Raw genomic sequence first — 19,586 nt, forward strand, 5'->3', positions numbered from 1 at the left:
GTGAGGCTCTTGCAAACTCAACTCAGTCTTATGTATAGGTCACTCTGAAAAATGTGCTTTCCCTGGCAACTGCATGATTGGACTGACTGCAGTGGACTATTTCCTGGTAATTCGGTAATTACTTCTCTACATATGTGTCATGGTTCCTATACACATTAATGACACATAGTGTCATGGCCCTATACATAATTAATCAGTAGTGTCTTTCTTAACTCATTTTAACAGTGAAAATGTTTGAAGTAGTATTTAGGCCTTTGAATTAGAATAATTTATGCAATGGTCAAAGTGATCCTTACTTTCCTTGTACTATTTGCAGTGTATCTCTGTCCTTGGAGAGACAGGGAACTTTTCACAATATTAATAGCAATTTACATTCACTGAATTTTTATTATGTAATGATCCTTTCATATGCATTAACTTATTTAAACCTGGTACATGGTAGGGCTTTAAAAATGCTTAATAAAAAAATAAAATAAAAAATATTTCTCTAAATTATCCTATGAAAAATTACTATTATATACCTTATTTTGTAAGTCAGAACACTCAAAAGAGTGATATGGAGGGTCACATATTCATAATACCCCACAACTGGAAGGGAATGCAAAGAACAGTCTTCATGTTTAACCCTCTCTCTCAAAGTAAGAATTCAAACCATAAGTTCTTTAATACTTGGCCCACCAACATCTCAAACACACTCTGTGGCAAGAAAGTCAAGTCTTCATGAGATACGTCATTGCACTTATCCATAAACATATTATTTCAAATACTGTTGGTTAAGAAAATCCTCTCATTTAAAAAAAAAAAAGTTTGATTTCTTAATCCTGTTACACATAACTGAAGGTTATAAAAAAGGAGAAGTTATAAAAAAGTGAAAAAACTTTGGTAAAAAATTCTAAATAGCAAAATTAATGTTATAGTTTCCAAATTTTCTACTCTGCACACCTGTTCTACTAAATAAGTTAAAGATTTTGTGTTCCTTTACTATTCCTTTGGTTCCTTCTGTTCAGATATAGACCTGGGTTTTCTCCATTCTTTTTTTTTCCCACTAAAGCTAAGCTAATTTTATCTCTATCCTTGCCTTCATTTTCCAAGCTTCCATAAAAAGTTATTGACACTCACTGCTGACAGCTGTGATCTCATTTCTTCAGTAATCCCTAGCTATGTATACCCAAATCTTACATAAATCCCAACTGAGTTCACTATACTCCTTACACATTGAATTTTGCTCTTTCTCACACCATCTCTTCTCCCTTTGTGCTTGCCTTATATTATCAAGAGAAATTGCCATGCTAGTTTCTTCCACCTAAGACAGAAGGACTCACCATTGTCCTGAAATCACCTCCTCAGTTTCAGAAGGTAACCTTGTTTACCAAATCCAATGTCAATCCTCTTCCTGTCTATAGTCAGATGATCTCTTTCTTCTTGCCTCCTCTTTGTTTCTATCTGCCTTCAAAAAGTGAGCCTCAAGCCACTTTCTCATTCCAAATGCTACCTTTGGCAATTCTTACACAATCAGATAACTTCATCTTTAGTCCAAATCCCTCTAAGTCCAAATTCCATACATCCTGCCTATCAATGGCATCTCAAATTCAAAATTCAAAATTGCTCTTGCAAATACCATTCATAATTTTCCCAGTGTTATCTGTCATCGCCTAGTATTTCCTATTCATATTAATGACATTTTCTTGTTTCAAAAGTCTTTGAGTCCTTCAACTCATTTAGTTTCAGAATTCTGTTGGTTCTAAGTCATTAGTACTTCCTACATTTTTTCTTATTTCCAACATCACCCTCCATTTTACAGTCTTCTCACTAGTCTCCGTGATTAAGCCTTTTCCCACCACAGTCCAGCCTCCATACTGCTACTAAATAAATATTCTTATGCACAGTTTTGATGACATTATTCTCTTTTTCAATAAACCTTTCATATACTTAACAAACACTTATTGAGCATATATGGTATGTGAAACACTGTTCTGAGCAGAGGGAACATGGCATTGTGTAAGACAGTTAAAATTCTGCTTTCATGGAGCTTACATTTGTACTGTATATACAGTAAGAGGAGAGACATAAAATAAATAAGAAGGGAACCTGGGCGGCTCAGTAGGTTGAGCAACCAACTCTTGATTTTGGCTCAGGTCATGGTCTCAGGGTCCTGGGATTGAGCTCCCCATCAGGCTCCATGTTCAATGGGGAGTCTGCTTGGGATTCTCTCTCTCCTGTCCCTCTCCCTCTGCCCCTCCCCCATGCACATGCTCTCTCCTCTCTAAAATAAATAAATAAAAATAAATAAATAAAAAATATTATATACAGTATCATAAAGTACCAATGACTGTGAAGGAAAACTAGCAAATGATAAAGTGGCTACTTTAAACTGAGTAGTCAGGGAAAGCTTCACTTCTCTGAGAAGGTACACTTTGAGATAAATGGTAAATACCAAAAGGAGAAATCCAAGTCACAATTTCAAGGGTGACCACTGAAGATCAAGTAGCAGCTAAGTGTGAAACACATAATTTCCTAAAATGGAAATAAACTTAGTATGCTTGAAGGCCAGTGTTGAGTAGAAGGTTAAAAATAAAGAAAGGAATATTTGTTCTTTGGGTGTTGAGTTTGATAAGTTCTTTATAGATTTTGGATACTAGCCCTTTATCTGATATGTCATTTGCAAATATCTTTTCCCATTCTGTTGGTTGCGGAGAAAGGGGAACCCTCCTACACTGTTGGTGGGAATGCAACCTGGTGCAGCCACTCTGGAAAACATTATGGATGTTCCTCAAGACGTTAAAAATAGAGCTACCCTATGACCCAGCAATTGCACTGCTGGGTATTTACCCCAAAGATACAAATGTAGGGATCCGAAGGGGTGCATGCACCCCAATGTTTATAGCAGCAATGTCTACAATAGCCAAACTATGGAAAGAGCCTAGATGTCCATCAACAGATGAATGGATAAAGAAGATGTGGTGTGTGTGTATAAATATATATATATATATATATATATATATATTTATACACACACACACACAATGGAATGAATATTATGCAGCCATCAAAAATGAAATCTTGCCATTTGCAACGATGTGGATGGAACTAAAGGGTATTATGCTAAGCGAAATAAGTTGGTCAGAGAAAGACAATTATCATATGATCTCACTGATATGAGGAATTTGAGAAACAAGACAGAGGATCACAGGGGAAGGGAGGGAAAAATGAAACAAGATGAAACCAGGGGAGCCTGGGTGGCTCAGACAGTTAAGTGTCTACCTTCGGCTCAGTTCATGATCCTGGGGTCCTGGGATTGAGCCCCACATCGGGCTCCCTGATGAGCAGGGAGCCTGTTTCTCCCTCTCCCTTTGCCTGCCACTCCCCCAGCTTGTACTCTCTCTCTGTTAAATAAAAAAAATAAAAATCTTAAAAAAAAAAAAAAGAAACAAGACGAAACCAGAGATGGAAACAAACCATAAGAGACTCTTAATCTCAGGAAACAAACTGAGGGTTACTGGAATGGAGGGAGGCAGGAGGGATAGGGTGGCTGGGTGTTGGACACTGGGGAGGGTATGTGCTATGGTGAGCTCTGTGAATTGTGTAAGACTGATGAATCACAGACCTGTACCCCTGAAACAAATAATACATTATATGTTAATTTTAAAAAAAGAAAAAGTAATGTTCAAGATGAGGTCTAAGACCCCTGATTTTATAGGGCCTTGTAGGCCATGGTATTTGGTGTTTGAATTTTTTCCAAGTGCAATAGCTAGCAGGAGAATGACATGATACAGAGCTAGGGAAGAATCGGGAAGAAGCAGTTTTTGAGGTAGAAATAAAATATTTTATTTTTCACATGTTAAGTTACATGAGATCCTTAGGGTTAAGACTGCGGGTACTAGAATTACTCCAAAGTTAGAATACCAACTCTGCTAATGACTGTCAACTGGGGCAAGTTACATAAGCCCTTTACACTAAGTTCCTTGGTTATAAATAAAGGGGACAGTAACTGTATGTCCTGATGTGATACATATACAAACTGTGCATTCACAACTGATGTGATAATACGTTTAAAGTACTTGTAAGGTACCTGGCAAAATAATACTCAATAAACTTACTGCCATTGGACATAGAAGAATGGGGTTTAGTTTGGTCCTCAGTGAAAACTTCCAAATAAGAAAGTGAATTGACTCCATAATCTAATTCCTGTTTCTCCTTTGCCCTTACCTCCTCCCCACAACTTTACTTCTGCTTCATTAGCTACCCACTGAATTAATCAAAGTATTAAAACATAGGAAAACTCTGAAGCAGTACTGGAAACAGGAAATGTCTACCAGTTCTGCTTTGTCCAGAAAAAACAAAACAAAAAACAAAACAAAACAAAACAATTCACAGGAGTTAACTCCAACCTCATCAATAACTTTTATTTTTAAATGGTGAGGGTTAAAGACAGGTGAGAGCTAAAGTCTCTGAGGTAAATGAAAAAGACATCACCTTAAAACATTTTTTCCCTGCAGATGGATAGGCATTTTAAATGCAGGGAAATGGAGAAAGTCTTTTTAAGCACAAAATCACTTTTTAAAATAAAGGGAAAACATGATAAACTTAAGCAAATAAAAGTATCAAAAATACAATAAGATAAATGACAAATTGAAGAAATATTCACAATATCTAACACTGACAAGTGGTTTGTATATATATGAAGAACTTGTACAAATCCATAGAAAGACAGATACTCTTTAATTTGACAAATATTTATTAGTGAATGTCTACCTTATGACAAGCACTGTACTAGGCTACATTAAAATAATTACATGTAAAATAATGGAATAGATGAAATATTTATCAGGCAAGTTCTAGTAAATGCACATCCATCCTTTTCTCAACTATCTTTATTTTTTCTTATTTAGCCAAAATTTGTGTCATGTAAGAGAAAGTATGTCATGATTTCTTCAGAATAGTCAAATGTTGAGGTCAGTTTGAAGTACTAAATTATCCTTTCATATCTTGGTTAGATTTCTCAAGTTGACCTCTGATTGACCTAATTTTTTTTTTTTTACTAAATACTATAAAGATAGAACTTTTATATTCCCAAGCTATGCTAAAGAGATTGTAACAAAGCAATCATTGCTACTTAAAAATTGCTTACTATGGGCTAAATACCATGTAAAATGATTTATTGACATCATCTCTTCAAGCCTTACAACTTACCTATGAGAAAAAGACTATTATCCCTATCATGGCTGATAGCAGTCAGACTCAAAGAATTTAAAGTACTTGTAGAACCTTAAGTAGTTTGTAAGTGTTGGAGCTAGATACAAAATCGGGTGTGTTTGACTCTAAAGTCCATGCTTCATGTTTGACGATCCATGGTGCTTTACCTGATCCTTCCTTAGTTCCAATATCAAAGAGAGGATGTACTTTTGCTGTATTTTGTTGCATTTAACTGACGAGTCCCAAATATTTTTTTCCTGCTCTACAGAAGTACTGTGTTCTAATGGAATTATTTTAAAAGTCAGCAATATGGCACACACCTTCCAGGGAGGAAAAATCATTCATAAAATAATAACATGGGTAAATTTTAAATATGACAAAGTTGGTCTTATTGTTTGCACTCTATGATATATAACAAGTATCTAAAGGCAAAAAATTTTTTTAAAGATTTTACACAGAAGCATTCTAAAGTGTGGAGAAATAAGCCTCTGTTATGCATTAGTGTGTACAATACTAATTAATTAATTAATTTTAAAGATTTATTTATTTATGAGAGCGAGAGTTGGGAGGCGAGGGGCCAAGGGAGAGGGAGAGAGAGTCTTAAGCAGACTCTGTGCTCAGTGCAGAGCCAGAGGCGGGGCTTAATTTCATGACCCTGAGATCATGACATGAGCCGAAACCAAGAGTCCAATGCTTAATCAACTGTGCCACCCAGGAGCCCCTGTACACTATTTATTTTTAAACAAAAGAAAATCCGTGTGTGGTACAGTAAGGCTTGGATAAAAAATCTGTCTAGCAAATCCTTGAAAAAATAGGATTTGAGATACAATAGACCTCTAAAGATTTATGTAAATGGGAAAAATTTCCTGTAATGTTAGCAACTCCAACTTTGTACTATGCATAAAACCGTAACACAGCATCTAATATCTTGCCTATTGTTAGCTCTGTGATTGTTACTATGGATAAAGCCAAGATAAGTAACCATTAGTGTCAGGGAGCTTAGATTCTCTACCACCAAATCTCATAAGTTAAATACACACACACACACACACACTCACTTTTTTGTTGTTGTTTTTTGGTAGTTCTATTTCAGAATGAAAATAAATTGGGAATTTTTAATGTTTAAAATTTACTTTCTTCTGATTATGGAAATATGTCCTCTGGAGGTTTTAAAACACAACACTAATTCATTTATAATCTTCCCATATAGATGTGAAATTTGTGGCCTTTCCCCTTGAATCCAGGTGGGTTCTGATTAAAAGAGTGTGGTAGAAATAAACTATGTTTCCTCTAAGGCTAGGTCATAAAAAGCCACATATCTTCCTTCTATTTTCTGGAACACTTGTTCTTGAAGCTATTAGCTACCATGTAAGAAGTCTGACTAACTTGAGGCAGCCAGGCTGTAAGGAATCCCAGGCCACACAGAGAAGCTGCATATCATATACAAGCTTTCCCCTCAGATGACCCAGCTAAAGCTAGACTTACAGTCATTCCAGCCCAGGTACCAGATATGTGAAGCCTCCAGGGGATTCCAATTCCCTGGTTGATGAAGTACCCTAGTCATTTATGTCTTCTCAGCTGAGGCCCCAAATACAGTCGAGCAGAATCAAGCCATCCCTGCTGCATCTTGTCTGAATTTCTGAACTGAGAATCCCTAAGAATAATAAAATGACTGTCGTATTAGAGGACTAAGTTTGAGGTAATTCGTTATGCTTTAATAGACGACTAGCACATGTCATAGTAGAAAATGTAGAAAACAGAGTAAAGGAATAAATAACAATTTATAACCTGTAGTACCACCATATAATCACTAGTATCAATTATTCATTTATTTCCTTCCATTCTTTCTCTCAGGTATGGACCTTCATGAAACTAGATAAGAGCACAGACTAGCACTGCAAAGTACTTGTGTTTGCATTCTAATGGCCACTTCCTACATTTGAGACATGTTCCCTAACTTCTTAAGCTATGGGGCTTTTTTTCTATACAATGGAGATCATAATAGTGTCAATCTTACAGAGTTGTTGTGAGGATTAAATCAAATAATGTAATGCATTTTGCATAATGCTTGACACATAATTTTTGTTGTTAATTATTATGTACACAATTGAGCTATACTACATATAGAGATAAATAATCTCCCTTTTTCATTTAATGTAAAATACTGAGTATTTCCCATTGTTTGGCAGATGTAGAGATACGCCACTCAAATCTCCCTTCAAGAAGAGTGTGCTGGGAATGTGGTTAGCTGGCAATAACCCTCTTTCAGGATCCACTGCAGCAGTAGAGTTGAGATCTTTTCAAAGTGGCCCCCAGTCATTGACTGAGAAAGCTGGTGGTAAAAGTACCTAGCCATTGTCACTCAAGCATTACTCCTCTAATAGGCAATTTTTGCTCTGGAGCTCCCATTGGGCTGGCAAAGATTTTAGTGAGTCTCACTGTGGTCTGACAGCTTCCCCAGACTAATTCCACTGCCTTCCTTTGCCTTTCACAGGTGTCACTTCCAAATAAATCTCTTGCACTCCAAAATCCCTTTCAGAGCCGGCTTTTCAAGAACTCAACTGGCATAACATATCATAAAATGTTTCTTTAATGCACATTTAAATCAAAGCTTAACTGGGATTTGAACTTAGACCTTCTGATTTTAAGTCCTATGCTTTTTTAAATACAACATGTTACCCTCCACCCCCAACTAATATTCTACTCTCAATTTTTTGCCTTTCATGTGTAAGCCCTGACCATGTGTTCTTCACCTGTAAAAAGGGAATCTAATACCTGCTGTATCCATCTTACAGGGTTGTAACAGGATCAAATTGTATAATGTATGTGGGCATGTTTGTAAACTCAAGATTCTTACAAGTATAAATTCATATACTAATATTAAATGTCACCCCCAAGATTGACCTATGAGAACATTCACCTTACATCTTAATCTTAGTCCACTTTATCCCCAAATATGTTTAATCATGAAATACCTCAATATCTTCACCTGCAAGATGCAGAGTTGGGCTAAATTGTTTTCTGTAATACCCTATCTAACTCAAATATTGTAATATTCCCTGAAATGTCACATCAAGCTGCAAGGAAGACCTGAACTTGGTTTGGAAAGAAGACTGGGTTTCTGGGTGTGAAAACAGGGATATATAAGTAAATATTTTAATAATGTGCTTACTTAAGTATCTTTTCTCTATAACCCAATTTACCCAGCCCAGTAATTATTACAGCCTGGTGTTTATGCTAGTAAGGAAAAAAGTAAAAAAGCAGTTTTGTAGTCTTCAAAGAATATTAAGGTTTCTTTTAGGGCAAGGGACTATACAGAGCTTCAGTATGAAACATATTTAGTTCTAGGCATTAAAGTTTAATGGACTAGAGCTGCCTCATGTATCATAGACATCTCCAATGAAAGGATCCATTAATCAGTATAAAAATAACTGCTCATGAAAGTTCACACCTACATGCCTCTTGTTGAAATAATTCTGAATTTACCTCTGCAAAAGATAGCACTTATTAAAGGTTTTGGTGTGACAGGAATACTTGACTTTGCTTGAAATTTTGAAAAAAAGGAGAGAAAAGAGAGAAGGAACACACTTGTAGATTGAGTACCTGTACTCAGGGTAAGGCCTCTAATTTTGCTTTGGACCTCTTTTTTTCTCATCACCCTTGCTGACCCTTCCTCTTCTGTTTCCTAGTGTTCAATAGTCATGTCCTGTGGGCTGCTTCCAATTGGCCTTTGAATATACTTGTTCTCTCTTTCAGTAATATAGTGTTGATTTAATAGGGAGGAGCTAATCAGAATCTCTGGGAATTTGGGAGAATGCAAATACTTGCTGTTTGAAAAAGCAAATTGAGTATTATAATTTCTTTGTTTTCACTTTAATTTTAAAATAAAATACATGTAAACAGACAGTGAATGTTTATGTTTATCCAAAGAAGCAAAACTTTAAAAAGATCGAGAAACACACTATTGTAGAATCTTTCTGTGATCCTATCTCTCCTCAAGATACTGCCCAATCTTTATTCATTGCCTACATTTTCCCAACTCCATTTACTTTCAATCCATTTTTACACTCTCTATTCCCACAAATTCACTAAACATTCCTTAAGGAGATATCTGACAATTTTCTAATTTCCACATCTAATGGCTAAAATAGAACCATATTTTGTCCAATGTCAACATGATTCTTCCTCCTTTGAATAATAGAATTATTCAACATAGAATTATAACTTCATTTATTTATTTATGCAACATGTATTTATTGATGAATATACACCAGGAACTATTCTATGCACTTAGATTAAGATGATAAGAAATTTAGATCTAATCTCTGCCTTGGTGGTGCTCACAGAAACAAGTCATAAGGGGGAAACTATGTATATGGTTTGGCTTGCATAATAGTTAAAACTAAAATTTTGAATTAATGGAAATTAAATATCAGGAAACTTCATAATCTGATTCTCTGAAATTTGGGGCAATACTGGGCTTACCTGCCTACATGGCAATGATTAGCTGGAGCTGAATGCTGACTGCTCCTTTACATGGAGCATAAGTTCTCTAATTTGCCACAGTCTCCACCATGTCTTATGTCTCAAAAACACTGAGTCCAAGTGTTAGTCCCCATTTAACTTTGTCATATTATCTAACACCTTAATTCATTTATGTTACCTGTATCATTCTACACATACTTAAGATTGTGACCCTTAAACTAGAGGAAGATGTAGAGAAGTAACCATGTAATGAAAGAGAATCATTCACAGTATGAGAAGGTGTCCAGGGTGTTTATGAGAGTACATGGAAGGAGCACCTAATCCAGACTTGGGAGGGGTCAGGGAAGGTTCTCCAAGAAGTAGTGCTAATATAAGAATTAAAGGATAAATTAGTGTTTTCAATAACATCCTATCAAGTTTTTACTGAGAACATGTTAATTTAGAGATTATGAAATATTAGTTTATTAAGAAGAAATGTAAGTGTAAAAATAAATCTTAATGTTTGATCTAATTTGTGGGTATAAATGTTTTCTGGTTCCTTAAATTAAAAATTTTAAGCAGTGTTTAAAAGTTGCAATTAACTGGAAGATTTAGTTAAGTATCAAAAAAGAAAAAAAACAGAAACAAAAACAAAAAGTAAGATTCTATTTTTGTGTGTGTGATTTTTGTTTCTTTTTCCAAGAATTTGTTATTATTATCTTGACAAATTCCTACTTGGAGAAAATGCTCTCTTTAATCAGGAAACTTTATTTATTCAAATAAAAAGGTAACTTGGATTTTAAAAAGATATCAATTAATTTTGTCCTCTATATTAATGGTTTTCAGCAGGGGGTGATTTTGTCCTCAAGGGGCAATGTCTGTAGACATTTTTGGTGTCACACTGGGGATGGGAGAAGTGGCTACCAGGATCTAGAGACTAGAGGCCAGGAATGCTGCTAAATATCTTACAATGCACAGGACAGCCCCCACAACATGGAATAATTCAATCCAAAATATCAGTAGTGCTGAGGCAGAGAAAATCTATGTAAGTAAAGGATTCAGAAAGTATGAAACACATGCATTGTGACCTGGATTTTAGGATAGTTGAAAAGAAATATCAATTTTGCAATCAAATACACGTGTTAAGGAAGAAAAAACATCAGAAAAAAAGATACAACAGTTTCCAGGCTATGGATCACCATGAATAGAGAACAGCTTTCTGTTAGGCATGGTTGTGTGGTAATAAGAACCTAGGTCTAGTGAGCCAAAAGACATAGGTTGAATTAAATTTTTCCCCCTTCCATGCCCTTTCCCTATGTAATAAATATTTAAATGACTTCTTCTGAATGATTGGAATGAGATCTTGCTATAAATCTGTAGGATGGAATAAATGACCATTCAACACCTGCTTTTATCATTTTTTTAAAGCATGAAATGCTTAAAAAAAAAGTTGACTAATCAAATGCAATTTTTCATTCACTAGAGAAATTTCAAGTGGTTTGCCTATGTATTGAAGGAAGGGTATGTCTGAGGTTAATTAGACAGTCAGATATGTTTTTGTTCATTAACATTCTTGCTTATGATATTTGAAATTATGGAAATCTCAAATTTTTCCTCAAAATCTTATGTTTCATTTTAGGAGTTCAATTTAGATATGATTTAAAGAAGTATGCCCCAAAGTGGAATGCCAATATGACAGGTATCTTGTAAGAAAATTAATTAAAGTGCAAAAAGAAAATATCAGAAATTCTACTTATCTTTTTTATTTTATTTTATATACATTTTATTTTACTAATAGTTAACATGAAAATTTGTACTGGTGGTCTCAGTTCATGTATCAGTTAGTTATGTGTCATATACAATACCCAAAGTATGATAAATAAAACTTGTAATTCCAAATGGAGAGAAGTTGAGAGTTGCTTCTCACTTTTTTTTTCTTTAGCATTTAGTACATAAGGAGGCATTGTAGCTTATGTGAGCTAAATTTAGGGGATTTATAGATTTTAATATCTAATTTTAACTGAATTTATCTCTAAAAAATTGGCACATTATCTTTAAAAGATTCCTGTGAAAAAATCACAAAGGAAATGTAAATCACTAATATAAGAAGGGAAGGAAAATGGCAGAGCTAGAATGCTGGCAATTTTCTTTCTAGTAATCTGAGCTTTTTGTAAGGCAAATTTCCAGGTAAAATTAATTACAATTTAATCATATTTGAAAACAAATTTGTCAAAATATTTTGATATTATCAAAAAGGATATATGAAGTATGGATTTATACCCACAAATTTTAACACTGTCTGCCAGAGAGTGTATTTTTGCCTAGACCTATTTATTGATAATTTTGTTCATAATTATAATTTATGAACAAATATATGCTTTTGGGGAGCTAATTTTATATGGCAAATGATAAAAAAATTTGGAATCATTGATCTAAGTGTAGACTTCACTACTTTAATGTTTTTAGGATTACATATTCTCATCTCTTTAGAATGTAATAATCCAGAAGACACGATCCTTTTTGTTTGTTTTTCTGTATAAAATGGTTGAACATTAGGGGCGCCTGGGTGGTTCAGTCAGTTAAGCTTCTGACTCTTGGTTTTGGCTCAGATCATGATCTCAGGGTTGTGGGATAAGCCCTGTGTTGGACTATGTGCTCAGCATGGAGTCTGCTTGGGATTCTCTCTCTCCCTCTCCCTCCCCCTATGCCCCACCCCCTGCTCATGGGCTGGCACGTGTGTGTACTCTTTCTCTCTCTTAAATAAATAAATAAATAAATAAATAAATAAATAAATAAAATCTTTAAAAAAATGGCTGAACATTAGGTCTTCAATAAATGTTTGAAAGTGGGGCGCCTGGGTGGCTCAGTTGTTAAGCGTCTGCCTTCGGCTCAGGTCATGATCCCAGGGTCCTGGGATCGAGCCCTGCATCAGGCTCCCTGCTCTGCAGGAAGCCTGCTTCTCCCTCTCCGACTCCCCCTGCTTGTGTTCTTGCTCTCGCTATCTCTCTCTGTCAAAAAAATAAATAAAATCTTTAAAAATAAATAAATAAATAAATGTTTGAAAGTTCAACAATGATAGTTAACTTTTATTGAGTACTTACTATGTGCTAGGTATTTTGCTACATACTGCATATGTTTTGTCCTCTTTAAAACTATAAACCACTCAATAAAATATGTAATTCTATTTCCTCCATTTCAGAGACTGAGGGGAGAGTAATTTGTTTAAAGATGTACAGCTAGTAAGTCTCAGAACTGAGATATGGAATCAAATAGTCTAGCTTCTAAGCTGACAGTCTTTATGAAGGTATATTATATCAATCAATGTCAAGTATTGTTTGTGCTAATGTTTGGATACTCATTAGTTTCTCAAGAATATTTATCAAGGATATTTTATAGGTCCTTATACACTGAGGAATTAAAGAAAAAAACTTACTCCCAATGCTACAAGTTCACAGAACAACATATGAAATATCTAAATAAATAATTATAAATATTATAATATAAAACAATGTGAATTTGTAATTGAAACCCAAAAGAGAGTACAATAAAATCTGCTTGGGAGTTCAAGAAAGCTCGAGGAAGCTCAGTTTATCTTGGTTTCAAATATGTAGTAATCTCCTACTACGAAAAGAAATAAAAATATATTTAAGCAGAAGAAATAATAAGAATAAAAACACTGGAGTGTGAAAAATGCTTGTCCTAAAGGATGAAATAATCTAGAACAATGCTTTTCAAACTTTAGTCTGTAAACCTGTCAGCTGGGATTAAAACAACAACAACAACAACAACAAAAACACACGTTCTTGGGACGCCTGGGTGGCTCAGTCGTTAGGCGGCTGCCTTCCGCTCAGGTCATGATTCCAGGTCCTGGAATCGAGCCCTGCATCAGGCTCCCTGCTCGGCGGGAGGCCTGCTTCTCCCTCTCCCACTCCCCCTGCTTGTGTTACCTCTCTCGCTGTGTCTCTGTCAAATAAATGAAATCTTTAAAAAAACAAAAACAAAAACAAAAACACACGTTCTTGTTGGTTAGGGGTGGGATAGGGAATGAGGCTCTGCATTTCTAAAACTCTCTCATTTGAGGCAGGTGCTTCTGGTCTTCTTACCACAATCTGAGTTGCAAGACTTGAACAATGATCCTTATCATTTAGCCTTAGACTGCTTACATCAAAATTGCCCAGGCTGTTTGTTAAAATTTTAGATTCCCAGCATATTCTGTATGTACCAAATTTGATTGAAGTGAGATGTGGAGAGAAATATCCATTTTAAATATGTAGTTACCATATAATTCTTATGCATATTAAATTTGAAAACCATTAGAGTTGGAAGAGCAGAGACTGTAGGAGTCTGAAAAGTGATTCCAGCAAAATTGTGAATTAAGGGATTTTGAAACTCTTATTTAGACTTTGAATTTTATTATGCAGGTAATGGATAACAACAGTATATTTTTTTAGTTTTATTTTATTATGTTATGTTAATCACCATACATCATTAGTTTTTGATGTAGTGTTCCATGATTCATTGTTTGCGTATAACACCCAGTGCTCCATTCAATACATGCCCTCTTTAATTCAATGACTTAGAACAGTAGTGTCATATATTTTGCTCCATTTTATGTATTTGACTTGTCAGTAAGGAAAATCTGTACAAGTTATTCAGTCATGCCCCCATCTATTTTTAGATTACTTCCAAAATGATGTGCTTAAGGTGCAAATCCTAGATTGCGCCTATTAGATATTTCATATGTTTGGAAGTAATCTAAAACCTAAAAATAGATGGGGGCATGACTGGATAACTTACACAGATTTTCCTCACTGACAAGTCAAATACATAAAGTGGAACAAAATATATGACACTTCTGTTCTAAGTCATTGAACAACATGAACAAAAGACTGATCTTTGGAAGAAGGGGAAGACACAAAGTAAGCCTCCACAATATTCCATGATTGTTCTGACTTTCTGCCTGAGATATTTCTCTGTCACAGAAGAGAAAGTGAAAGGGCAATCATAATGAGTTGACAATCAAGATTAAATTTCTGGGATTATAAAATGATTGTAATTTGTCAAGTAGGGTAACTGGAACAGAAGAAGAAGCTGCACAAAGAGAGGACTGCAGATATCTGCATTGAGATTCACTATAGGTTTTTGAGTTGGGCTGCACAGAAACAGAGAAAAACTCTGTAGTAGGTAAGATCACCAATTAATGGCTGAAAAGTATATGGTAATGATGGAAGAGATCATGTAGTAATAGGAAATTTTGGAGTTCCAGAAACCAGAATGGAGACTTTATTAAGTGACTTGGGTATTCAGGTAAGATATCAAAAATCCACATCTTAGGAGTAAGAACCATATTCAGGAGTAAGGACCACATCCTAGAGTAAGAGGTATGCTATTAGGCTAAGTCTGAAACTCAAATAGACCCACCCTAACAAAAAGTCAAATCAAGATTGACTGGGTGAAATGTAACTGCCTTCCAAAAAAAACAAAAACAAAATAAAACCCCACACCCTTTAAAGGAAGATGACATGATGATTTATTGTAACAAATAATACATAATGTCTAACATGTGATAAAAAATTAATAAAAATGTGAAAAAACTGGAAAATGTAATATGAACTCAAGAGAAAAAACACTCAATAGAAATAAACACTGAGGTAATCCAGATGTTAGAAATAACAGATAAGGCATTTAAAACAGTCATTAATGATAGAATCAAGAATTTAAAGGGAAATATGGAAAAATAAAGGAACAGATGGGTAATCATAGAAGAGAAATTGAAATTATATTTTAATATCAAGGGAAATCCCAGAACTGAAAAGCATAGTATCTGAAATGAATAACTCTTAGCAGATTATCATCAGATGGGAGATGGCAGAGAAATCGTTTTTGAACTTGAATTCAAGTAATTAGAAATAATCAAAATTTAAGAACAGAGAGAAAGAAGATAGAAGAAAATGAACAGAGACTCAGTAACCTGTGAAAGATTACCAAACATTCTAACATATATATTTAAAAAAATAAAGATCAAAATTTCTGAACTTGATGAAAGCATAAACTTACAGATTTAAGAAGCTCAATGGACTCTAAAAAGCATTGTCCAGAGAAAATCATACATAGGATTATTATAACCAATCTGCTGAAAATTAAAGATATTTTCTCTAAAAGATATATAGTGTTTATTAGAAAAATTCTAACCATATATTGGAATTTATAACATGTATAGATATAATGTATATGGCAACAATAGTATAAAGAATGAAGATAAAGTGGAACTATACTATGGATGGTTCTTACATTTAAAGTGAAGTAGACTGATATTAATAGACAGTGCATGTGTTTATTGAGGATCCATAGTGTAATCACTAATCAGTTAACAAATAATGCATACAAGTTTTGCTACAAGAAAATGAAAAGGCAAAAAAAAAAAAAAGAAAATGAAAAGGCAAGCCACAGACTGGGGAAAATTTTTCAAAATGTATATCCAACAAAGGACCCATATCCAAATACATAGAGATCTTTTCTTATAATTCAAGAAAACAATAAACCAAATTTAAAAATGGGATAAAGATTTGAACAGACACTACAGCAAAAAAAAAAAAAATGACAAATAAGCACACAAAAATTGATTCAACTTCATTAGTCACTAGAGATATGCACATTAATCATGAAATATTAATATATATTCAATAGAAAGGCTAAAGTAAAAAATATTGACAAGTGTTGGCAAAAGTATATAACATACTCACTAGAAACAAATACATTGCTGATGGAAATGGAAGATGATATAGCCAATTTGGTAAAGGGTTTGGCATTTCTTATAAAATAAACATGCACTTATGATATGACCCATCAATTCCATTCCTACGCATTGCCCAAGAGAAATAAAAACAAATGTTCAAACAAAGATCTGTACATGAATATTAATAGCAGCTTTATTTATAACAGCCAAAATATGGAAACAACCCATACGTCCATAACAAGTATATTGTTAAACAAATGGTACTATATCCATAGAAAGGAATATAGATTCACAATAAAATAAATGAATTACCGAACACACAATAGTATTATGATAACTGATAGAAACCATATATAAAAGAAAACATACTGAATGGATTGCATATAGGTAAATTCTAGAAAGGGAACAATTATACTGATAGAAAACACATAGTGGTTTCAAGAGGTCAGGGGGATAGAAGAGGAAATTGACTGCAAAAAAGGTACGAGGGAACTTTTTTATATGATAGAAAAGTCCTATATCATGACTGTGATGATAGTATACAACTATATACATTTTTAAAAGTCATCAAATTGTCCACTTAAAATTGTGAATTTTATTGTGCACAAATTATACCTCAATAAATCTAGCCCCTATTAAAAAAACTGAGCAAAAACAAAGCAATAACAACAAGTAAAAGGAGTGCTAACCAGCATGCCAGGGTGTATGATTAAATGAGCTGCTGATGTGACCAATAAAAAGATGTGAAAATCAAATTTTGTGAGTGGTAAGAAAAAATAAAGTTCACTTGCAATATTTATAAAAATCCAAATAAATATATATAAGTAACCGTTCTGTATGCACCAAAATATTAAAATCAAGAAAGGAAAGGAAAGGAAAGGAAAGGAAATAAAGGCAAGGACATTTCTTTCAGATAAAAGAGATTCAGAGACAAGAAAACTAAAAATGAATGATTCTGGAATCAATCCTAAACAAGAAAAAAATAAACAGCTTTTCATAAATGACACTAATAAGATAACTAACCAAATTTGAATTTGGACTATAGATTAGATAATAGTATTGCATCAATATTAAATTTTCTGATTTTGATCATTGTATTGTGATGATGTAAGTGGATTTTCTTTTTCTTAGGCAGGTCAGGGAATGGATAATTAGAACTAGATTTAATGCAATGGTAGTATGAATGGCTACTTTATATTCTTTCTGTGTTTTAAAGGAAATTGTAAATTTAATTTGTTTTTGCCTTTCTTAAGGCATAGGTGGAATAATCATGCACTCAATTATAGCCTTTCCAAAATTTTTGCCTACCTTATGTCCTAAGACTCTAAATTTGTTTAAACTTGCTAAAAAACAAGCTAGTCCATATATCCTTCTGTAAAATATATGAAAACAGAAGAAATAGAGCAAAGGGAATTCTAAATATGGAAATTTAGTTTTGATAAAGAGAAGTAGAAGAAATTCTGTAAAGATTGTAGCACTAAATCATTCAGAATGCATTTCTATGGTTGTGTCATACTAAGTGTTAGGAAAACAAACTAATACAGAAAGGAATCTCCCAGTCAGATTCAGAATTCATAGTTTCACATACTGCCTTAACTCACTTCCTATTCTTTGGAGCTCTTCTACTTTCACGTCCTGCTATTCAGCAGAAAAGCCAGCATCAGACACAGTTTCCCACATCCTGAATTCAGCCTCAATTCAAGTTTCACAGGATGATTAAGACAATTTAGCAAATAACTGACACTTTCTCCAAGAAAAAACAAAAAACAAAAAACAAAAACAAAAACAAAATAAAACTGACTAAGAATTGGCTGGGCACAAAAAAGGATGAACATTAGAGCATTTGTACTATGAATCACAGGAATATGTGAATCTGAATTGTGGGAAAATATGGCTCTCTTCCCCTAACTGTGATAAACTCTAAAGTTTGGGGGAGGGACTGTAGTGTGAAGTGATCCTGATATGAGCAACAGCTGCCCCCACTCCCAGGTCCTGCACATACAAAACTGAAATAAAATCCTGTCACAGATTCACATGAAACTGAGAAAGAACAAAATATGCAATATAACAATGAGAATCTGAGAGTATGAGCCAACTGCACTTGACAATCACTATTCTGACATTCACTAGATAGCTAACTTTAACCTTCAGTTTCCTTTTCTATAAAATAAACCCTATTATGCATCTCACTAAGTTATATTAATAGTTAAAGAAATAATGTATATAAAACCTAGTATAATACTTAACTCATAAGTACAGAGTAAGTAAAAACTTATGATTAGAGAATGAACAATTTATATTTATTTTATATATTCTATAAATTTATATTTATGACAATCTCAAGGATCTATGCCAATACTGAGTATCCCAGTTTTTCAAACCCACTTTTATATTTACTTTCTGATCAGGTACTGAGATTAGTTGGGAGGGACTGATGCAAGGAAATAAACTGAAGAAAAAGTAGGAAAAATAAAAGAAGGAAACTAAAGGGAACTCTAGAAGTATTTTTTTAAAGATTTTATTTATTTATTTGAGAGAGAGAGAGAATGTTGCATGAGTGCCTGCGTGTGGGGTGGGGGGGGGTGGGCAGAGAGAGGGAGAGAGAGAATCTTAAACAGACTCCACACCCAGTGTGGAGCCCCATACAGGGCTTGCTCTCACGATCCTAAGATCATGACCTGAGCCAAAATCAAGAGTCAGATGCTTAACCAACTGAGCCACCCAGGTGCCTCTAGAGATATTTTTAATTAAGGAAGATGTGCAGAAAAAGAAAATGTAGCTTCAATGTCCTTCTTTCATCCTCAAAGGCAACCTCATTCTCTACTGCACAGAGGCAGCTTGGTCTCCTGGTGAGAAGCTCTGGCAAGGGGACCAGATGGCCAGCTCCTAAATCCTGGCTAACCCACTGACTAACCATGTAATCTTGGGGACAATAATAGTATTCACTTACAGGTTTCTTGTGAGACTTAAATGAGTTAAACATGGTAAGTGTTACAAAGAGTATGTGTCTGGTATATAGATAATACCAGGTCAATATAGAGAAAGAGCTTCATGTAGTAATGTAATGCTCTGGTCACTCTGAATGTTTTTCATGATTACCAATTTGCCATACACACACATACACACACACACGAAGAAGAAGAAGAAGAAGAAGAAGAAGAAGAAGAAGAAGAAGAAGAAGAAGAAGAAGAGG

The 19,586-nt window shown here is 34.3% G+C and overlaps 1 protein-coding gene across 4 annotated transcripts in view; it reads right to left on the reverse strand.

The window, feature by feature from the left end:
- LOC118019268 (serine/threonine-protein kinase TNNI3K) overlaps window positions 1-19,586 on the reverse strand; it is a 306,409-nt gene that overhangs the window by 259,283 nt on the left and 27,540 nt on the right. The gene's annotated exons all lie outside the window — the stretch shown is intronic.

Source organism: Mirounga leonina, unplaced genomic scaffold (assembly GCF_011800145.1).
Source record: "Mirounga leonina isolate KUSES-001 unplaced genomic scaffold, KU_Mleo_1.0 Mir_173, whole genome shotgun sequence".
Taxonomy (NCBI): domain Eukaryota; kingdom Metazoa; phylum Chordata; class Mammalia; order Carnivora; family Phocidae; genus Mirounga; species Mirounga leonina.